This window comes from Delphinapterus leucas, chromosome 13, assembly GCF_059928025.1.
Source record: "Delphinapterus leucas isolate spDelLeu-1000000601 "Yukka" chromosome 13, BTC_Dleu_Yukka2, whole genome shotgun sequence".
NCBI lineage: Eukaryota > Metazoa > Chordata > Mammalia > Artiodactyla > Monodontidae > Delphinapterus > Delphinapterus leucas.
The window spans coordinates 55,370,992-55,393,649 of NC_143141.1; the positions used below are offsets into that span (position 1 = coordinate 55,370,992).

Here is a 22,658-nt window from a genome sequence, read left to right on the forward strand (position 1 = left end):
TAAGCTACGATGTCAGGACAGATCTGCAGAGATTTTGATATAAAGATCCCAGTAGCCCCGATTCAGGTAAAGACCCCGCCCCCAGCATCCCTCTATAAATAAGATATGCATAGAGTAACCCAAACCCCAAGACTGTTGTGCAAATAGTCATAAACACTGGCCCTTCTGCTGCCCTACATCTGACCCACCCCTCTTAGGACTGAGGATCCCCCTCTGTAACTCTTTATGGGAGCGTCTGGCTTTCCACTGGAGAAGTTGAAAACGCCACCCACTTCCACCTCCAGGGTAGTCGGGGTGCAGGCTCTGCCCCAGGGTTCACTCATCAGGCATCCAGGGCAGAAGGGGGCGCTCATCCTGGAGTGACTTGAAAGGGCAGCACAGAGGTCACTCCCAGTGGGCCCATGACAGTGTCTGAGCTGGGCAACAGGGGTGACAATTTGTGCTAACAGGTCACCTCAGCCTCTGGTGGCCTGTGTCCAGCCTGGGTGACATCTAGTGTCTGAGGCCATGGGGGCCTCACCTCCTCTTTCCTGGTTCCCACCTGACTTCTGAGCTGCATACTTCAAATTGAAGGCAATTCTGTGAGCTCCCACCCAAAATATTCACTAGATTCTTTTTCTGCTTAAATCCGCTGTTACTAAGAATTTGGCTGAATCACACATTAACTGAGAAAGCATATGAGAAAGCACTTTGTAAAGTGTAAAGTACCAGGAAAATGTTAGCTGTCAGTATTCAAGGCCTCCAGGCAGAAAGTCCTCCCAGACACCCACCCCTCACCTGGCCATAGCAACTCCCACAGGACACTCCTCTACCCTTGGGGTCTGCGGGGCCAGACCCCCCAGATCCGCCTGTCTGTGGTCCACACTGCCCCGGCAGGCCAGGTAATTCAAAAACGGAAGACGTTCCCTGAACTTTATCCTTCTTTCCAGAGAGCCAAGGACATAAGATTGGAAAGAAATATACGAGCAGGAGGGGTGAAATGGGGTTCGCTCTATTTCACAGCCACTGTTATTAGTAATAAATAGGATGTGATTGCTGTTGGAGCAGCTCGCTGTGAGCCCTGGAACACATTTGCCTATCTCATCCTCAAAACTGGGAAAGAAGGAGTGACAGGGATTAAGGTACCCACTGTCCCAGAGAGGGTGAATGATTTGCCAAAGTCACACAGAGCAGAACTGGAGCCGGGACCAGGCCTGCAGTCTCCAGTCCACCCTGGGTCCATGGACCTCGACACAGACTGTGCCTCGAGGCGAAGCTTCAGCTCATGGCACATTTCCACCTGCAGAGCACTTGCCATCTTAAAATAAACCAGCCAGGCCCTCGGGAGGCTGTGCCATTCAGCCGCGGGCCTGCGAGTCCAGAAGGTTTGTGATGGAGGGAGGGGGAGCCTGGCAACTCCTAGCACTTTACCCTAGAGATTTATTCTCACCCGTGTAGGACACGAAACACATGCAAAGTTATTCACAGCAGCTGTTTGTAGCAGCAGGAAACATAGGCAACAGCCCCTGTGTCCATCAGTAGGGCACTGGGTAGTGCCCTGCAGTATTTCCACACAGTGGCTACTTCTGCCACTTAAAAAAATATGACTCTGTATGACTGCTATGGAGAGATCCCCAGAATGTAATGCAAGGTGAAAAGAGCAAGTTACAAAAGTGGGTGTTAGTAGCTACCACTTATGCAGTAAAGGGAAAAAGAAAATCTCTATTTATGCATCTCTGGAGAATACATGAGACTGAAATATCAGTGGTTTCTGGAGAGGTGAACCAGGTGGTTGGGAGACAGGAGCGGGAGGGAGAATCTTCACAGAATATCCTTTTGTTCCTTTGGAAGCTAAAACTAGGAGAATGCATTACCTATTAAAAAAAAAGTACACGTGATAGTTTTTTGTTGTTGCATGTGTTTTTTTAAAAAGGAAAAGAACTAAAAGGATGGATTTCAGATGGACAGTTTTCAGCCATCAGTTTCAATATCAGAGGGGGATATTTGGGGAACTGGAGGACAGGGCAGGTGTGCCTCTCCCGTTTGCACAGCTGAACAAGCATGGCTGCTGCCCTGTGCTGAGCAGGGTCACCAGGAAGACACCTTCTCGGAAAGCATTTCCCTGGGGGAATCACTACACCTGTTATGTCACCAAGAGGGCTACATCCTCTTTGGTTTAGGTGTTGCCTTGTCCCAAGCTCCATTTTCAAAATATACACCCCTTCGCTGTGGGATCAAGGGGCATCCGACACACTGTTCTAACAGTAGTTTATCAAACTTTTTCACCTGGACAGGAGGAGCCCAGGTGACTTGACAGTTTCTGCAGTGGGTTGAATAGTGGTTCCCCCCAAAAGATATGCCCACCTGGAGCCTCAGATCTTCTGAGGTGATCGTATTTCAAAAGAGGGTCTCTGCAGATGTAATTAAGGTAAAAATAGAAAGATGTGGTCATCCTGGATTAGGATGGGCCCTAAACCCAATGATAAGTGTCCTTATAAGAGACAGAGAGAGGACACAGAGAGACAGAGGGGGAAAGCCACGTGAGGAGAGTGACGCATCTACAAGCCAAGAAATGTCATGGCTTGCGGGAGCCACTGGAACTTAGAGGCAGGCACGGAAGCCTCTGGAAGGGACCAACCCTAACCACACCTTCATTTTGGACTTCTGACGTCCAGTACGGTGAGGGAGTAAATTTCTGTTGTTGTAAGCCACCCAATTTGTGGTATTTTGTTACGGCAGCCCTTGGAAATGAAGACAGCCTTAGAGCTTTGCTGAGGACGACGAGGGGGCTCAGGGCACCAAGGGTCCCTCAAGGACTTTGCAAATTAAGGGCTGGCCCTGCTGCTGTGTGACCCTGGGAAGGAAGAACAGGGTGGCCTGTTTGAAGACAAACGTCCAGGGAAGGCTGGGCCCCCTTCTGGTCTGGGGCACCTCTTTCCCAGTTCCCTGGGGCAGAAGCATTCCTTGCAGTGGGCGTTTTTCTCTAATGGGGAAGGTGTGCCTGCCTGTCGCTAGGAAACAGGGAGCCGGGCCTGTGGGCTCCCAGCCTGGAGCGCAGGCAGATGGTGACAAGATTAAATAGTGCCTTTCATTTCAACATAGGAAATGTTTTCAATTCTCCTCTCTTCATGTCTCTAAAAAAAGGCAAGTGGCGGAAACGTCCCGCTGGAAATTTATTAACAAAAGCCCAGGCAGCCCAAAAAAAGCAGACTTTTTTTTCCCCACATGTCTCTCCAACCAGCCTGCAGGCACCCTGTGAGGTTTCTGCCCTATCACCACGACCTGCCAGCCACCGCACTGAGCCTCATTCAATCCTCCCAGTCACTGGAGGAGATAGGTTCTATTGCTATCCCATTTAACAGATGAGAAGACTGAGGCCTACGGAATGAAAGTAACCAGGTGGTAATTTGTGAGGCTGGATACTTAATACACAATAGCTCTATCTTTCGTTATATGCCCCTTAGTGATGATGTTTGTGAAAGTACTTGGAAATGGCAATACAAATCTAGAAACTCATTATTACTAATACAACGAGGATCAGTAACTACAGGGCTGTGTGTACAATAAGCACAGCAAAGAGGAAACAGCTTTGTTTTCTCCACAAATTGCTTTGGGGGCAAGGAGCTAAGTGGACCAGGAGAGATTAGACATGGAGGTTAAGACACTTCAGGTCAGAGTCTGCTGGCTGGGTCAGCGTCTCCTCTGATCTGACCACTTTGGTTACAGCTTCTGGCTCCAGAAGACCCAGTCTCTCACGTTGCTCAGCCAGTAGCAGTGGCTGTGCTCCCCTGGCACAGTCTCCTCGCTACTGTGTGCTTGTAGTGCGGCAGAGGAAAAGGGGAAGATTGCAGGTTCCCCAGGACCCATGGAGTCAAGTGCTCAGGCTACAGATGGGTAACTGGGAGAACAGTGGGGCACAAAGAGAGGAGAAGAGAGATGTGTTGGGTTTTAGATCCATCAGGCTGGAAAGGATAGAGGGATGGCTTGCTGGACAGACATGGCCCCAAATAGTCCCTATTCTTTTCCCAACCTTACCTCCCTCTGACCGAAAATAAACACTGCTCACCATGCGAACTGTTCCTACAATCGTAATCCCTTCAGTGTCTACAACCTCTCTCCTATCAAAGTAGTTTCATATCCATCATATCACATGATGCTCATCTCAGCCCTGGCAGATGGGTGGAGCAAGTGCTAACACCCCCCCCCCAGCCCCATTGTGTACAAGGAGAAATTGAGGTCCAGACCCATCTCCTTACCTCATCCTCCATTTCCTGGGCTTTCTGGGTAGCATTGATTCTTTCTTTGTAATAATACTTAAAATTCTGCCTCCTTTTTTTCTCCTAATGCCAATAACTTAATTCAGGTTCTCACCGGGCCAAGGCTGTGTCTGCTTTAGTCTCTCCCCAGACCAAGCTGTCCTACATGCTGACCTTCAGTGATGCTTCCTAAAGCTCTGGGTCAGCATAGTCAGTCATCACAGCACTCCACAGTGTTCCCTATTTACAACCATACAAAGGCTCTTTAATTCAATGTCACCCAGCTACTTTGTCTTATTACCTCTACTTCACTACACACACACTTTGCTCCAGCCAGACCACTCTCTAACAATGATGCCCGTTCCCTGCCTCAGTGCCTTTGCTCGTGCTGTGCTCCCACCCGGCCTGCCTTCCCTCCATTCATGGAGGGCTCTCCAGTGGCTAGTCATTCTCACGATACAGAGTGAATCAACCTCTTTCATCAAACCAAATCTAATTATCACAGAGATTGTTCCCTTCTCTGAACTCACACTTATATGCAGGGGACCACACTTCAGCACTTGGTAGCTGGCCTCTCCAATGGCCCCCAGTGATCCTCAACTCCTGTGCAGTCTTCCCCTTCCATGAGTAGAGCTGACCTGTGTAGCCAATAGGATGTGGCAGAAATGACAGTGTTCTGGCTTGTGCTCTCTTAGATCACCTGCTCTGGAGGAATTCAACCACCATGTCAAGGTCAGGAGGATGCTTAAGCAGCCCTGTGAAAAGGTTCATGTGGTGATGAGCTGAGGTTACTAGGCAACAACCAGTACTAATGGCAGGCATGTGAGTGAGCCACCTTGGAAGTGGATCTTCCTGTCCCAGTCAAGCCTTCAGATGACTGTGGCCTTGGCCGACATGTTGACTGAAACCTCATGAGAGACCCAGAGCCAGAACCACCCAAGTGAACTGCTTCCAAATACCTGACCTACTGAAACAGTGTGAGATTATAAATGTTTATTGTTTTAAGTTGCTAAGTTTTGGGGTAACTTGTTATTCAGTAACTGATAACGAATATAAATGTCTTGTTCGTGAAATATCTTCTCAAATCTATTAAAATGCAGGGACTGTGGCTTGTTCCTCCTCCTTGCATTTCCCATGACTCTTTGCCACAAAGATGGACACTTTGGAACAAGCACAGCATGAGGATGTACTTGTTCATTCATTCACTCATTCAACAAATATTTATTGAGTACCAATGTGCTAGGTACTGTGTGTACCAAAAGGGGCAAAATAGATCAGCTTTCCACCTAGAGGAGCTTAGGACTCAGTCATTAAATAATCACAAGAAAATATGTAATTACTATGAACATGCTATGAATACAAAGGAAAGGTAAAATGGACAGGGGGACCACATTTACACTGAGGGTGGGGAGTAGTCAAGGAAGGCTTCTCTGTGGAAGTGATGTTTAAGTAGAAGCCTAAAGGATGAATAGCAATCACTCAGGCCACAGGAAAGGAAGCAGGGAAAGGCATTCCAGGTGTATGAGTGTCCTCGGAGCCGAAAGACTTTGGTGGGAAGCAGAGACAGCCAGGGGGACATCGGCACGCGACAAGGCTGATGAGGAAGCCTGGGGCCAGCCATCGGGAGTTCTATGAATCATGTTAGGTAGCTTGGATTTTATTCTAAGTGCACTGGGCAGTCACCGGAGGGCCTACAAGCAGGGGATCCACATCATTGGGAGGAAGTTATGAGGATAATGTTTTGGAGATGGTTAAGAGTAGTGTAATGACGGGACTTCCCTGGTGGCGCAGTGGTTAAGAATCCGCCTGCCAATGCAGGGGACACAGCTTCGATCCCTGGTCAGGGAAGAGCCCACATGCTGCAGAGAAACTAAGCCCGTGAGCCACAACTACTGAGCCTGCGTGCTGCAACTAATGAAGCCCGTGCACCCGTGCTCCGCAACAAGAGAAGCTACAGCAATAAGAAGCCCACGCACTGCAGCGAAGTGTAGCCCCCGCTCTCCGCGACTAGAGAAAGCCCGCACACAGCAACGAAGACCCAATGCAGCCAAAAATCAATCAATCAAAAAATAAAATTAAAAAAAAAAGAATAATGACAATGGTCAGTGGCTCCCGCCATCACCCTGGAGGGAGAGGACAGTGGCTTGGGGTGGGACAGTGGCAGAGGGAATGAAGAGAAGCGGACAGTTGCAAGAGATATTTTGAAAGTAGAACGGATAGGAACTGGAGGTGGATGGAAGAAGGGGAAAGGCAGGTGTTAAGACTTACAGGTTGAGTGGTTAATATCCCTCAGCTGACATTCCACAGAGGCTGCCTTGGCTGGAGCCCTTTCCTACCTGGAATAAAATGGGACACCTTCCTCTGGCACATGATCTCATTTTCACTTCCCAGCAGCTCTTGCCAGGCCCAAGTAGCTCTGTTAGATATGCCCAGCAGCTGTGCCAGATCTGTGTGCCCCACAAGGCGGATAACAATATCCAGTTTTGTTCATTGTTGTATGGCCAGGGCCTAGTCCAGTGTCTGGTACAGAACAGGTGCTCAATTAATATTGGATGAATGAATGTACACTGAATAAATGAGTACATGTCGGTCCTCCTCCCACCTTTCCCTTTGATCCAGCCCCAAAGAGCTCCTGCTAGGGCCTGAGCTCTGAGCCCTGAGCCTTGCAGGCTGGCTTGGGGCAAGTGGGAGAACTCAGGAGCCAGAAGGGGCACAAGTCCCAGTCTATTGGTCTTACCTGAAGTCCCTTCCAGTCCTAGACCTCTTCCCTGGGTCCTGGCTCTGGCCCCCCAGTTGTCTGCCATGAACCTCAGAGAGTCCTGGCGCATATCCTGAGACCTGCTTCTCACCAGCTCTGCTCAGCTCTTTGTCAAACAGGAAGCAGGCCTTATCGAGCTCTGGTTCTTATAGTTTACCATATATCAGAATCACCTGGGAGCTGGTTCAAAGTACAGCTTCCTGGGGCCCTTGCTCAGATAATCTGATCCAATAGGTCCTGAGGCCCAGGAAACTGCAATTTTAACAAGTGCCCCAAATGTTGCAGGTGGTTCCTGGATGACACCATGAGAAACTCGCTGTAGAGTGTTGGCGCCTGGGTGATGCCCAGATCAAACTGGGCCAAGCTAAGCAACCTCAGAAACATGGCAACAGGTGGGCTGGGGATCCAGCTTTGCCCAAATGTCAGGGTCCTCTTGGTCATTAGAGGACACACCTGGGCCAGGCCCTGGGCCCGCTGACCTTAGGGGACCTCCCACATCATAGCAAACATTAAAAGGCACCCATACCCCATTCTAAATATCTCTTTGCTCTAGAAAATTTGAAAGGACTTTTATACTTTTCAGCTTTTTAAAATCAATTATCCTTATTGTTCTTATTATCAAATATAAATACATTATACAATAATATAGCTACTTATTTATTAGCCATTTATATGACAGTAGTGTTGAACTGTAGGTAACCATTGACATTTTCTGGGCGTTTAATTAACATTTACTGATTTCAAATTAGAAACTTCTGTGTCTTGGAACCAATGCATTTTAAACTCAGGTTTCAAATATTTTCTAGGGGCCCTTAAAAAGCCAGCAGGCCTGGGACTTCCCTGGTGGCTCAGTGGCTAAGAATCCACCTGCCAATGCAGGGGACACGGGTTCGAGTCCTGGTCCTCGAAGATCCCACATGCCGTGGAGTAACTAAGCCCGTGCTCCGCAACAAGACAAGCCACTGCAATGAGAAGCCCACGCACCGCAACAAAGAGTAGTCCCCACTCGCTGCAACTAGAGAAAGCCCGTGTGCAGCAACAAAGACCCAACGCAGCCAAAAAAAAAAAAAAAAAAAAAGCCAGCAGGTCCAGGGCATGGTGCCCATAAAGAGGTACTGCGCCACCTAAGTCAGCTTTTCTGAAGCCATTCGGGGCTGGGCGGGAGGCCTGGGTTAACACAGGCATGGGGAGCCTCTGTGTTGCCACACAAGCCCCGGGATCCATCCTGACGCTGCTGGGCTCAGCGTGGCAGATGTCCATCTGCCACCTGGGCACTAAATATAGCCCATACACAGAGCCCTCTCTGCCTGGGACCTGCAGAGTAGGCTTAATTGGCTGGAATTGCCACAGAGAGAAGCTCTGTTAAAAGGAGTTGAAAAAAGGCTTTGCCCCACAATTCTGGGATGCGGAGGTTCATAATTAGACAATGGATTTTTTCCTGCCAGCAACACAGTATTGCTAGATTTAGTCACTGATAAATCCTTCAGCTTGATGATCTCAGGTGTTGAGGTCAGGCCTGTGTAGGTGTCAGGGGCATACTTGCTTTCCGTGGTGACCCGACAAAGTAGGACGTTTCCCCCTGAGTGTTCTGATCCTTAGTGCTATGGACCCAGTGAGTGTGTCCCCCTAAAATTCATATGCTGAAGCCCTAATCCTCAGGCTTTCTTTGAAGGTGGGACCTCTGAGGAAGTGCTTAAGGTTAATGAGGACAGGGACTTCCCTGGTGGTCCAGTGGTTAAGACTCAGCATTTCCACTGCAGGGGGCGTGGGTTCGAACCCTGGTCGGGGAACTAAGATCTAGCATACCAAGCGCAGTGAGGCCAAAAAAAAAAGGTTAAATGAGGACATAAGTGTGGAGCCTGATTCAGTAGGATTATTGTCCTTATCAGAAGGGACACCAGAGCGCTCCCTCTCTGCGCTCACAGGAAGGGGTCATGTGAGCACACCACGGCGAGATGGTGGCAGCATACAAGCACAGAGAAGGGGCCTCAGAATGAAACCTACCTTGCTGGCACCTTGAACTTGGACTCCTCAGCCCCCAGAACCGTAAGAAATAAATTTCTGTTGTTTGAGCCGCTCAGTCTGTGGTGTCCTGTTACGGCAGCCTGAGCTAACCAGCACCTCCCAGCCCAACCCCAGGCCCACCCAGCCAGAGCCTGTATTGTAGCAGGATGCCCAGGTGATTCAAAAACACAACTTAGACCAAGGTGTTGGTCCCCCGGGGCTAGCAGTGATTTACTCCTGAGTATGAATTAGGGATCCTAGGTGGAAACTGCCCAATACCTTAGGGTGGGAAAAGAGAACCCTTCAAAACTAAACGTAGCTGCCGGCCTGTCAGATTTGCCCAAGGCAGTCTTATAAAACTCCATTCATGGGTGGTCCGATCTGGGGCTCTGAACTCAGCTAGCCTGGAGGTGCAACGCGGAAGTCTTTAAATAGCCTTCAACTCATCCAGGGACACAATTTTTCCCAAAGGAGAGGTAGTGGTATTTAGAATGCATATCTTGTCTTGTTGAAGAAATGATAACAGATTTAGACTTTTTTGCCCTTTCACCTCCACATGGCCTGGGTGACTGTTGGCTTGACAGGAACTTAATCTATGTACAGACTCTAGTCAACTGCTAACGGCTGCCTGGAATGCTTTGTTGAAAAGGACTTTAAGGCCTCCTCTGGGATCCATGAAAAATAGAACCTTGATGAATTGGCAGTGTCTGCCAAGAACATGGGGTGGGAGTGACTACCCAGTATGTGTTGACTCCACTCTAATACAAACGGTCCTTACAACCAATGCATAAAATAATTAACCAAGTTATTAGATCTGGTTCTGTTTGTGCTATTATCATTTATTTGTCATACATTTGTATAAATAAGATTTCCTAACTTTACTCATAAAGAAAAAATGAGAATACTTAGAAAAAAAGTTGGACAAGAAGAGGAAGTGGGGGAATTAGTCCTACTAGATAAGTACCATAATTCATTGATTCTGCTCTCTGTTTGTTGTTGTTTTTACAATTTAACATCTCTGAAATTGAGGTGTCTCATTGAGGTACAGTCAGGAGGTAACTGTCATCACCTGTCCATACACAAAAACACTGGCCAAGATTGTCAGCGACTTGGAAGAAAATCCTGGAGACAGTAGTGGGGTATTCTTTTAAGAAATGCTGCATCATCAAAGTGGGACTCTTGGAGGCACAGAGGACAATACTGGTTGGAAAAACAAGGACATCAATGGTCAGAATCAAAATATGAATGTGAAGACCTTTTAGAACCACTTTAGTCAGTTTATTTCGCTCATACAAATTTTCTTTCTTATATATGTCCAAGTGTGATATATGATAAACTTCTGTGTCCATGTAAGTCTAAAAGTGCTCTTTCCATAAGTATAAATTAAAGTTTTAAGTGGTAAGAAAGCATTGTGTTATGGTTTGACAGCAGTACGTAAATTAGTGGTGGACTTTACAATCAATGGCATCTTGGATTAAATGAAAAATAGGTATTATAAAGCAACAATAAATAAAATGTGCTACTAGAGCATAACAGATTCATTCATTCATTCTTTTAGTCAACAAGTATCTATGGAGTACTTAGTATATGCCCCTTCTAGATGCAAAAGAGTGTCAGAAAAGAAAATAATAAGTTTCTGCCCTCACGGGGGCTTTCGTGTTGTCAAGAGTAGATAGACAATAAATGGACGCACAAACAAGTATATAATATTTCAAGGTTGGTAAGTACAGGGTAAGAGAATAGAAAGTCAGGGTACAGGGTAGGATTTCTGTTTTATATAAAGATGTCAGGGAAGACCTTCCAAGAAGGTGGCATTTGAGTACAGACATGGAGGAGGTGAAGGAGAGAGCCTCAGGTGTAGCTGGAGAAAGAGCATTGTAAGTAGAGGAAACAGCATGCGGTAAGGCCCTGAGGCAGGAGTCCTCTTGGTTTAGTCAAGGAACAGAAGGGGGACCAGCGTGGCTGGAGTTCAGCAAGCAGGTGGGTGCACAGAAGAGAATAAAGTTCTGAGAGGTAGCTGGGGGCCAGATTAGGTGGATCTCGGAGACTTCTGTGGGACTTTGGGAGCCACTGGAAAGTTATGAGCAGAGAACAGGATATGACTACATTTTAAAAGGATCACTCTGGCTGCTGAAGGGAGAATAGTCTTGGAGAGCAGGGTGGAATCAGGGCTGTCATAGAAAGATTGGTGAGGAAGCCGTTGCCATAACTCAGGTGAGGGATGATGGGCAGTGCTGGAGGTGGTGGGAGCTGATTGGATTCTGGAGCTGACAAGTCTTGATAGAGTGGATGTAGAGAAGAGAGAAGTCAAGACTTGAAGATTTTTGACTTGAGTTATAGAAAAAATGGAGCTGCTGTTTCTTGAGTGGGAAACGTGGGAGAAGAAGGTTCTGGGAAAGATAAGGACCTTGAATTCAGAAATGTTAAGTTTGAAATTCAGATGAAGCCTCCAAGTGGAGACTGAGGAGACAGCTGGCTACATGGGTCTGGAGTTTAGAGGAGAGATCTGGGCCAGAGAAATAAAGCCATATACCATCAATGCACAGCTGATACTTAAAGCTGTGAAGCTAGATGAGATCTGTTTGGCAGAGAGAAGGGAAAATGTACTAGGATAGCACAGGATGGGTGCCATGAAACAGAGGAGGGGAGAGAAGGAAGAGCCAGAAAAGCAGGCAGAGGAGGGGCCAGAGACACAGGTGAGAAACAAGAGAGGGCTCTCTCCAGCCGTGTCTCCAGAGAGTGCTTGCTGCAGACCCATGGGCCAGAACAGAAACGCCACACATAGACACCAGCACTTGGAGAAATTCAGTGTACAGTAAAGGCAGCATTTCAAACCAGTGGGGGAAAAGGAATTATTCAATAAATGAAGTTGGGGAAAAAAATGAAGTTGGATCAGGATAAGTTTCAAATGTGTCTAATATAGAAATGTACAAATAACTAAAAGTTAAAAACATACTAGAAGAAACCACAGGGAAAGATTTTTGAATAATCCTTTGTTGGTGTAAGACAAAACCAAAAAAGCTCTAAAAACGACTCATAAATGTGCCTACATAATAATAAAAACTATACGAAAACCATCTTTAAAAAGTCAAGTGACAAGTTGGAAAAAATATTTACTACTCATTTAGGGCTAATTTCCATCATTGTAGAGGTCCTAAATAAAAATTAATAACAATAATAAAAGAACAGTAACCAATAAAAACATGCGTAAAGATTGTGCACCAACCACCCAAGGAAAGGACAATACAGCTGGCTTCTGAGTCTCTCTGAAAGATGTTCAGACTCACTCACGATAACAGAAATGCAAATTAAAACTACATAAGAGGGGGTTTCCCTGGTGGCGCAGTGGTTGGAAGTCTGCCTGCCCATGCAGGGGACACGGGTTTGTGCCCCAGTCCGGGAGGATCCCACATGCCGTAGAGCGGCTGGGCCCGTGAGCCATGGCCGCTAAGCCTGCGCGTCCGGAGCCTGTGCTCTGCAACGGGAGAGGCCACAGCAGTGAGAGGCCCGCGTACCGCAAAACAAACAAACAAAAAAAACAAAAAAAAACTACATAAGAGGGACTTCCCTGGTGGCGCAATGGTTAAGAATCTGCCTACCGATGCAGGGGACACAGGGTAGAGCCCTGGTCTGGAAAGATCCCACATGCCGTGGAGCAACTAAGCCTGTGTGCCACAACTACTGAGCCTGCGCTCTAGAGCTCACGAGCCACAACTACTGAGCCCACATGCCACAACAACTGAAGCCTGCACGCCTAGAGCCCATGCTCCGCAACAAGAGAAGCCACCCCAATGAGAAGCCCACGCACCGCAATGAAGAGTAGCCCCTGTTCGCTGCAACTAGAGAAAGCCTGTTCGCAGCAATGAGGACGCAGTGTAGCCAAAAATAAATAAATAAATGTATTAAAAAAAAAAAACTACATAAGAGAACAGTTTTCATCAAATGAATTATTAAAAAAAAAAACAACAAAGTTTGATAAAACACTGACTTAGGGACACCATTCCCTGTGGTGGGAGTGTCTATAATCGGTAAGGCCAACGTGGAGCAGGATACAGGCGATATTCATTACAATTAGGAATGCATAGGCTCTTTTTAAAAAAATATTTACTTTATTTTATTTTATTATTTATTTTCTTTCTTTCTTTCTTTTTTTTGGCTGCATAGGGTCTTAGTTGTGGCACGTGGGATCTTCATTGCGGCATGCAGGATCTTTCACGGTGGTACTCTTCGTTATGGCGTGCCGACTTCTCTCCAGTTGTGGCGCACTGGCTTTCGAGTGCACGGGCTCAGTACTTGTGGTGTGGGCTTAGTTGTCCCGCGGTATGTGGGATCTTAGTTCCCCAACCAGGGATTGAACCTGCGTCCCCTGCATTGGAAGGGGGATTCTTAACCACTGGACCACCAGGGAAGTCCCTGTTTTGTTTTAATTTTTTTCTTTTTCTTTTCTTTTTTTTTTTTTTTTTTTATGATCCCCAGCATGTGGGATCATAGTTCCCTGACCAGAGGTTGAACCCGCAACCCCTGCATTGGGAGCACAGAGTCTTAATAAACTGGACTGCCAAGGAAGTTCCTGGACATTGTTTTGAGAAGTAGATTATCCTACCTTGTTTGTGAGGAAAACCGAGGCTTACCAGAAACTTGACCGAGCATCATTGACCCCTCTTAGGGTCCCCAACTGCCTCCCACTGATTTCCTCTTCTGGCCATGCACCCCATTCTCAGGGGGCCCCAGCAGCCTTGTCTGTACCATGTGACTGTCCTCTGGCCCTAGATGATTGATTGACCAGGAATGTGATACTGAAACCAAAGTGGGTCAAACAGAATCTTGAGAGACATGAGACTTGAAATTAAAGAATGAGAGACACAAAGATAAGGAATCACTGAGGTCGAGACAGGTTAGTAGCTGCACTCTGGAGATAGGCCACTGACTTCTACACAGCTGAGTTGTGGTTGTCAGCCCTGCCATGTGATCCTTCCAACAAATTCCCCTTTTGGCTTAAGCTAGCCACAATCCATTTCTATTGCTGCAACAAAAAGAGCCTTAATTAATAAGCAAGAATCAGAGGTGGGATTTGAATTTTAGCCTCCAAAGTCCTGCTCTTTTCTACAATATGACACCACGATTCCTGGGAACCATTTAGTCACACTAACAAATATACATATCCACCACTCTCTATTCTACAAAGGCTTTTAGGGGGATCATTCCAGGCCTAAATTACGCTGGCCATTCCCCTGGAAAGACCATATGGAGAGCGCAAACCCCTGGGATGATATAGAGAGGCCCAGACATCCCAGTGTGCCCGCTGAGATGTTCCTGCCAAGGCGCCAGACATGTGAATGAAACCATGTTGAATGTTTCAGCCCCAGCTGCTGTGTGACCGTGGCCTCTTTAAAACAAAAAAACAGTCTTTTCCCACTTAGTCTTATTCTGAATTAACATATGTGAACAACCTAGAGTGTGTCATCTGTATTTTTCTCCACTTACACGTAATCATATACAAGCATATATAAATGCATATATATGTATATATGCACACACATTGGCACATAAATGTGTTATGACTTTACCAAAAAAACAAACAAAAAAAGACGAGATTGCATCATGCAAAAAAAAAAAAAGAGAGAGAGAGAGAGAGAGAAAGAGAGAGAGAGCCCCAAGCAAGACCAGCACAGGGATCACCCCACTAAGCCTGAGACACCTCACCACACAGTGAGAAATAAGAAGACGGTTATTTCAAGCTACTAGGTTTGAGGATGATTTGTTACGCAGCGATGGATAACTAAAATAGATGGCTTCTTTGGAAAGGTGGTGTGTAAGATGAGAACTGAAAGATTGAGGGGAGTGGAGCGGGAGACCCTGGGGGAAGGCCAGCCAAAGCAGAGGGATCAGGAAAGAGCCTGGTGCATTTGAGGAGCTATAAGAGGTCCGCGTGGTTCAAGTGCCTGGTGATGGAGAGGGTAGTACCAGATGAGGTGAACGGGGAGGTGGGGCCTGATCATGCAGGGCCCTGCAGGTCTTAGAAGGAGCCTGGGCTTTATTCTAACTGCCTCGGATGCCACAGAAGTGTTTTTAGCTGGGGGACGACATGATCTGATGTGGAGTTTTCAGATGTCTCCCTGGGTGTTGTGTGGGAGGGTGGATTGATTAGAGGCAGGCGATGGGAAAGCAGGAAAGACCAGTTGGAACGCCTGTAGCAGTCCCTATGAGAGGCAGTGGAGGCCTGACTGAGGGTGGTAGGAATGAAGGTGGGAGAAGTAGAGGAGCTCAGTGCACATTTTGGAGGGAGAATAAACAGAACTCGGTGATGGATTGGATGTGGCGTATGAATGAGAAGGAAGTGCCAAAAATGACTCCCAGATCCCTGACTTGACAACTAGGCGGAGGCTGGTGCCATTTACCGAGATGGGGAAAACTGTGGGAGGACGAGATTTGGGTTAGGGGTGCCGATCAAGAGTTCGCTTTTGCACACTTTACGTTGGAAATGTCAGGGAGATATCAAGTGGAGATGTGTGTCAGCTGTTGAATATATAAGTTTACATTTTCGAAAAGTGATCTGGGCCAGGGATATACTTTGGGGAGTCATCAGCCTACGGATGACATTTAAAGCTCTAAGAAGAAGTGAGATTTCCTAGAGAGGGAGGGGGAGAGAGAGAAAAGCTCCAAGGGACAGGAAACCCCAGCAAAGAGCCTGACTGACAACTTGGGACTTCCCTTTGGAGTGCAGGAAGCAAGATCAAGATGTTTCTGCCTTGTAGCTGCTTGGATATTTGAAGACAAGGTGGTGTCCCCGAGGACCCTCCTCTAGATGACATCCTCCAAGTTCCCTGTGTCCTTCCTGGGAAGGCATGCATGTAAGTCCTCCTCTCAAAGTTCCTTCAACTGGGTGTAAATGTCCAGGTGAGACTGAGCAGCCCAGAGGGGAAAGAGACTAGCCGATCAATGTGAGAGACACTAAACAAAGAGGGACTAGGGGACAGCTGAGGACAGATGGGTCACTCAGGGCTGTTGCTGAGGGATTTTCCATTGATTTTCCCATCTGTGGGAAAGGGCTGGAGATTCAGAGAAAGCCCCGTAAACAACGGAGTGAGCTCAGGCACTCTGTTACTGCCTGACAGCCTCAGTGGCAGAGAACTAGCTTGTTTCCCTGGGCAAAAAATAAATAGTGGAAAACTTCTAACAAGACCATCAGCGGGCTGCTTGCCTGCTTGATAGCGAGACCTCAAGATGCATTGTTTGGGAAAAGCCAAAACCTATAAACACAGAGCAGAAAAGTTCTCCATCTTTTCCTCATTTACTCCACAAACTTTTTCACTGCTGAGATGCCAAGGCCCAAGTAAATACACAAGCAGAGCAATTGTTCCAAGTCCTGGCTCGAACAGGGGGCCTGTATTCTCCACCAGTGCCGCTCAGATTCACCATGTGAGTTTTCTGCTGTGGTTATGACAACTTATAGATAAGGAACAATAAACATGCGTGTGCACACATGTGTACACACATGCACGCGTGCACGCACGCACACACACACACAAACACACACCATACCACACACACTCCAGACTCCTGGATGTGGTGTTTGGAAACCTGTGCTCAGCATAACTTTGGCAAGAAAGTGTTCTTCATTCCTCACTTCCTTTCCTTTCTTCACAGCTACCCCATGCGGATGGAGTCTTTGCAGGGACAGAGACTTGGTCTAATAACACTGCAAAGACTCCCCCGGAAAGGCCATCAGTGTTATTGAGACCAGGGTTGATCTGTCTTTTAGACACTCCAATCTGAAGACGGAGGGAGACCAGAGAAAGACCAGACCATATGATGATCCTAGTGTTTTAAAGAAAGGCTTGGCCTTTCCTTGGTCTCAAGGGAGGGAGTATGAGGACAGTGTTTCTAGAGCGGCGCTTCTCAAAGTGTGGTTCCACCACCCAGCAGCCAGATCACCTGGAAGCTTGTTAGCAATGCAAATTCTTGGCACCACCCCAGACCTCCTGAATCCGAGCCTCTGGGGGCGGGGCCTGGCGATGGGTTTAACAAGCCCCACTGGGATTCTGGAGCATACTCATGCTAGAGAAACTGCTCTAGCGGTGTGACTTTCTTACCAGTAATGAGCTATATCTTCATGCTCTGTTAGGTGTTATGTACATATAATTTTATGTTTGGGAAGCAAGGGGGAAACCTTATTTTTATAACACAAACTACAGGATATTTTGGAGGGACAAGAAGAGGGGACACAATGGCACATTAGAATCCCAGAGGTAGTTTTATGTTCACCAAAGTGGGGCAGGGCTAAGGTCATGAAACCCTAATTTAGAGAAAAGAAAGAAGGTCTCTCCAAGGCAGGCCCTGAAGGCTCAGTTCCTGGGGGTCCAACGCAGTAGGGCCTGTGAGAGAAGGCCCAGAACTCCTTCCTGCCTCACAGGCAGGGCCTGGAACAGGATTTTCTTAAGGTCTGTTAGTTACCCAGCAGACCTTATGGGCGAGTAGTATGCGTGTGCATACTCACCTGTGTGTGTGCACCTGTGTGTGTGCATGGGGGACAGGCAGGGGGAGAAACAAGAGGGCGCGGGAAACATCGGTCATCCCACTACCACCAGCAGCTCCCACCATCCAGCTTTCAGCCCCTGGGGTGGTGTGGTCTGCAATGTACCAGAGACCCCAGAATACAAAGGGGGTTGATTTCTAGTTTCCAGGGACTCCAAGGATGGTTCCTGAGCTACTTCCTCACTGGCAGTGGTTCCCAGATTCAGTACCCACGCCCCCTCCCTGCAGAGATCCTGATTCCATTGGCTTGGTGCAGGGCCAAGAAATCTGCATTTTAAACAAGCCCCTCCCACCAAGTAATTCTAATACGGGAGTTTGGCAGGCTGTACCTAGGATAGTAACAGACATTTTTACTGGGGGAGATGGTAATGCTTAGGGGAAGGGAGGGGTGACATTGAGGAACCAGGAATAATATCCTCGGACGTGGGCGTGTCTGACGGGTTTCGTCATCCACTCAGTTACTAACTAGCAGTGAGACAGAAGGACAGCCTAGTGAGAACTGTCACCGCCAGACACAGAGTGGTGTTCATTTGGGCAGTACACGTCAGGTCGTTAGTTGATCCTGGGAATGCCTGGGGGTTGCCTTGCCAGCCTGTATCAGAGGCATGCTACCTGCTCTTTCTAGAATGGAGGCCTCACAAGGCCAGGGCAGCCAGGTCTCTGGGTTGAGAAAGAAGCTTGGGGGAGTCAACAGTGGCAATGAAACCTCTGAAGGTCCACCAAAAGGTCAAAGAAGCATGTATGCAACATCGATGGAATGGACAGGTCCATGTAAAGGGGATTTGATCAATTTTGTCAAGCATCTCTCCCAGACGCCTGCAGTGCTCTCCAAGAGAGCGTTCCGTGATGACGGAAATGTTCTGTATCTGTGCTGTGCAATGAGGTAGCCACTAGCTACATGTGGCTATGGAGAACTTGAAATGTGGCTAGTGCAACAGGAACTTATTTTTAAACTTTGATTTATGTAAATGTAGGTTTAAATAACTTCACATGGCTATGACTGCCATATTGCATAGCGAGAATCTCCAGTCAACCCTAGCGAAAATCTCAAATTATCAATTATCATCTCAAAGCTGGGATGGAGGCAGCTCACCAAGGGGTCCACCCTCAGTGAAACGGTGGCCTTTTCCTATCCCAGGGGAGATCTGGGTGTTCAGTACACCAGAAGCTGTGGATGTGAAGCATCCTGTCTCCCTCCAGCTCTCCTCTGCTCTGAGAAGGAGGGTGGTCTCTGCTCTGAGATGTCTCCGTGTTAGTTCACAGTAGCTGCACCTGTCACAGGGCTGTCAGCCTTGCCTGGTTCAAGGTCAAGGGGTCCATCTGTGGCTGGAATACGAGCTCTGCTCTGGAGCTGTGGAAGGAACGTGCAGGGGCAAACTGGGGGAAGGGATCTCGCGTCCCTTGTTTGGAGCAAGCCTCTCAATTGCTCCCTCACATGCTCTCCATTTCCCACTTAAAAGATAAAAAGGAAGACCGGACATAAAATAAAATAAAACTCATCTAGATGATGACATTTTTAAAAGGCAAGTACATAGACACTGTAAACATCCAGTTGTGAAAAAAAAGATGAACTTTCAGCTCGCCTAACAAGGCCGCCCTAGTGGTCCAGCAGGATCCCTGGGAATAAAAGTCCCTCACCCGGGCAGAATATTGGCCTTCAGCTACTTCAGATTCAGCCCTTCTCTGCCGAGGTTGCCAAAAGACTCCCAACTTCAGCTCCCACCCAGGCTGCCCCCAGCAAGGCTAAAGCCTGTGACACTGGCCCTAAGCTCTAGACCCACCTGAGGCCAGGCATAGAGCAGGGGGTAGGCACAGACCTAAGTGAGGGAGAGGGGGCTGGGCTGGGAGGGGGTGAGGTTGTGACCTAGGAGGCCGCAGAACACAGAGTGGAGATAAACAGGGGCACTAACTCTAGTACTCAGCACCAGGAAGATGGGGAAGGGCAGGAGGAGACTCTGATTCTGGCCTCCGGCTCCTTGACAGTGGGTCCCAGAGGGAAGTGTCTGTCCTCAGCTGGAGCGGTCCTGGCCCTTCTTGCAGGACATGGTGTCTGGAAATGCCAGCCAGCAACGAGCAGCTTTTCAGGTGCTACCTTTCCAGGGTGAGGGCCTGGATGTTCTTCTCAGAACATTAGAAAAGACCACCTCTCTGGCCAGAAGACCTCCTGTATGGGCTAAGGGTCACACAGGGGAAGGGAATGAGAGCAGACTGAAACCTTGGGGAAAAGCAGGCTTCTGTGAAGACAGTAACACAAGTCATTCCTCCCTCCCATCTTCACAAACCAGCCCCCACCGTCGCAAAGAGAGAATAGTCCCAAGGGGCAGCTCCAAAGGTACGAATGCTCTGTTTATGACCAGAACAATGACTGGGTGGCTCTAGCTCTTACGGTCAGAAGTAGAGCTTCTGATGGTTTAAGGATAAAAAGCGGCAGAAGAACTGTGAACAGAGGCCAGTCAGTCACGTAGCTTTGCAAAGGCTGCTGCTGAGGGATGACAAAGATCTCAAGCCCAAGGCTACGGCAAGAGGCCAAGCCTGGCATCTGGAATCACCAGCACCTGCCTCCCCCCTCCTCATCCTAGAGAGGCCGGGTGCTGGCAGGTCAGTGTCTCAGGGTGTGACTCATATCTCCCTGCGTGGGAGGCTGGCAGCCACCCTCAACCGACAGCCCGCCCTTGCAGGCCTGTTGGAGACAAGACTGCTCACCGCTTTTATTTATTCCCTGTTCCTCAACCGCCTCTCCTCACCCCAACCCGTGACTAATGTGCTCCCACCGCCCCAGGGCATGCTGGGAGGGCATCACCACCGCTGCAATTATCTGGATCATTCAATCCCAAAAAAGCCTCCCCACTCCCCAGCATCAGTTTTGTTTTGAAACTGTGATTGTTTTGAACCCCAGTGATTCAGATGAGTGGTCTACACAGTGAGAATGAATCTTCAGTCACTGGTTTCCTCTGGTTGTGAAAGTTAGCTCCGACGGGCCAGGAATTCCTGCAAGTTACCCATTTCACCATGGGGAGTAACTCAGGACCCCAGAATTGGTATAACGATTATTTTCAGCTGTAGACAGTTGAGATTCAACAGATGCAGAAAGAAGCCTTCTCAGAGCTTCCCCTATCTGACTAAAAGCAGAAATTTTGAGAAATCAGGACCGCCATGAATTCCCTCTTTGGGATGGGTCTGCTTCTAAGAGAGAGACCAAGAGCAAATATACCATAATTTGCCAATCTATTAACTCTCTCTGGGGGAGTTCTGGCCCTGAAGAAGAGGCAAAGTCCACTCGTACCTGTACAGACAAACATTATCACAGATTCTCTCATCTCCCATTTATTCTCCTAAAAAGCCCATTTGTCTTTCCTAAAGAAACCCATTTGTTCTCCCCACGAGAGCCTTTTCTCTCCCTTCCATTCTTCTACTAAATTAGGTATATAAACCCCCAATTCTAACCACCCTTTTGAGTTACTCAACACTGAGCACTTCCACATGTATGCAACATGCACATAAATAAAACATTTTCTTCCTGTTAATGTCTGTTGTCATTTTAATTAACGGGCTCTGGAAACTGAACCTATAAGGGTAGAGGAAAAGTTTTTCCTTCACTACATCAACATCCTCTCCTACCTCAGAAACATGGTTATTTTACAGCTAATGGGATTTTAGAAATGAGTTCATCCAGTGATACACGGAAGAAGCATCAGCATCTTTTAAAACTCAGACGGGTCCAGGCTGCAGAGATATCCACCAGGAAGACTAGTACTAGATGTAAGTGCCCACTCACATGCCTCACTTCCTCTCCTGCACACAGAAGGGCCTAACTCTCTGGACAGACATTCAAGGCTCTCTGAGTCTGTCCAACACCCTCCAGACCTGCCACCTATGTCCCTGAGCTCTCCTTTCAGCTTTTTGGTCAGACCATTACTCCAGCCTGACATGCCCTCACCACTCCTCATGTCTCCTCCTCTTGGAAGCATCTCCATTTCCCACCCCGGTTCCCAGCCTAGTTTACAGTGAGCCCTTCCTCCACAAAACGTTCTCTGCCTGCGCCCAGGGCCGGTCGCGCCTGCCCGAGAGCTCGCACAGCACTGTGACATTGACTTCGGGATTTAACAGGCTGTGATTTGTCTATTTATTTTGGAATCTCCAGGAGGGCAGGGGCTCTTGCCCACGGAGGGTGCTGAATAAATGTGAGGCTGTGAGTTGACACTGCAACAGCTTCTCCCCGTGGACCACCCTCAGGGGAAACACACTGCACCTTCGGATGTTTGCTTTGGGAACTTTCCCACCTGAGCTTCTGTACAGATTAAACTGACATTTTCCATTTGTGTAAACATTCACAACAAGACAGAAAGGCCAGCCTGCTCTCCAAACAGACCAGAGAGGAACAGGGACTGGGTAAGTGCTGGGGGTCAGGGGAGGGGACTGTCCTGCACCCGGGATGACCAAGAGTATGTAGGAAGCATATAAGAGGTAGTAAAAAAGGACTACTGGTGTCAGCCAACAGAACAGGAAACATCAAAGTTGTGATTTAAAAAATAACTCAGGGATCCAGTTCGGAGCCCAGCTTCTTCCTTCTGCCAGTTTCATCTGTAAGGACACGGTTGGCTGGAGACAGGTGGGGTTGCCAAGTATGGACACCGGGAGGGCGGACATTGGCCTGCCGGCCCCTGCCATCTCCTGCACACTAGAAGGGGCACTGCCAGCCCAGCGAGGCTGCCCAGCTGGGAAGGCAGTCCTTGCCATCTGCCCACTCCCTAGGGGCACACGTACCTCCTTGCTGGTGGAGGGTTCAGCCCACCAGTCCTGCCGAGGTCTCTCCCACCAGGAGAGTAGGTGACCGGGATCTGTAGCAGCTGCTGGCAACTCAGGGGTATGGGACAGGCAGCTCCCTGCAGGGACCTACAATCCAAAGTAAAGCAGCCATGACCAGGAGTTCAGGGCAGCCCCAGGTGAACAATGGGGAGCAGCTGCGTGTTCACAACTACCTGTCTTCCACTCTCCTCACTGCTACAGTCAGCACAACTTACCTCTCTTTAAAACCCTGCCCTTTGCCTCAGTGCAGGTCCCTCTCCTTCTCCCCTGCTCCATCTCCCTGCCTCCCCTGACATGCTTGTTTCCCCCTCACCCCTTGC

The 22,658-nt window shown here is 48.2% G+C and overlaps 1 protein-coding gene across 2 annotated transcripts in view; it reads right to left on the reverse strand.

The window, feature by feature from the left end:
• The window catches only part of MSH6 (mutS homolog 6), a 125,783-nt gene extending 103,360 nt beyond the window's left edge, over positions 1 to 22,423 (reverse strand). For both annotated transcript variants that reach the window (XM_030762964.2, XM_022573904.3), the window contains exon 1: positions 22,297 to 22,423. The gene's annotated coding sequence lies outside the window, so the exon portion shown is untranslated. The remainder of the gene's footprint in view (positions 1 to 22,296) is intronic.
• Positions 22,424 to 22,658: the final 235 nt, after the last annotated feature.